The sequence below is a fragment of the Penaeus monodon genome, chromosome 20, assembly GCF_015228065.2.
Source record: "Penaeus monodon isolate SGIC_2016 chromosome 20, NSTDA_Pmon_1, whole genome shotgun sequence".
Taxonomy (NCBI): Eukaryota; Metazoa; Arthropoda; class Malacostraca; order Decapoda; family Penaeidae; genus Penaeus; species Penaeus monodon.
The window spans coordinates 31,377,876-31,378,212 of record NC_051405.1 but is presented as its reverse complement, the minus strand read 5'-3'; positions in this window follow the sequence as shown (position 1 = coordinate 31,378,212).

Below are 337 nucleotides of genomic sequence, written 5' to 3'. Positions count from 1 at the left end.
CATACCCCCCCCCCCCACACACACACACATTTATGTCTGCCTTTCCCCTGTGCACTAATTTCGATCTCCAACATGAACCTCAGATAACTTTACAACTGATTGCACAGAGCAGCTTGTTCTACCCTAAAAAAAAGCCTGTATGTACGACGTGGCTTCACGTGGTATATTATATCGGCTTATTAGCATATATCAAAACACCAAATCTCTTCAAAGAGAAAGAGCAATAAAGTGGTATGAAATGTGTGTGCTAATCCGTCATTTTGGTCCCGTCCTGGTTTATGGCATTACCGCGAGCAGTTAACCTAATAAGCACATTCAAACTAATTTTCACCGACTG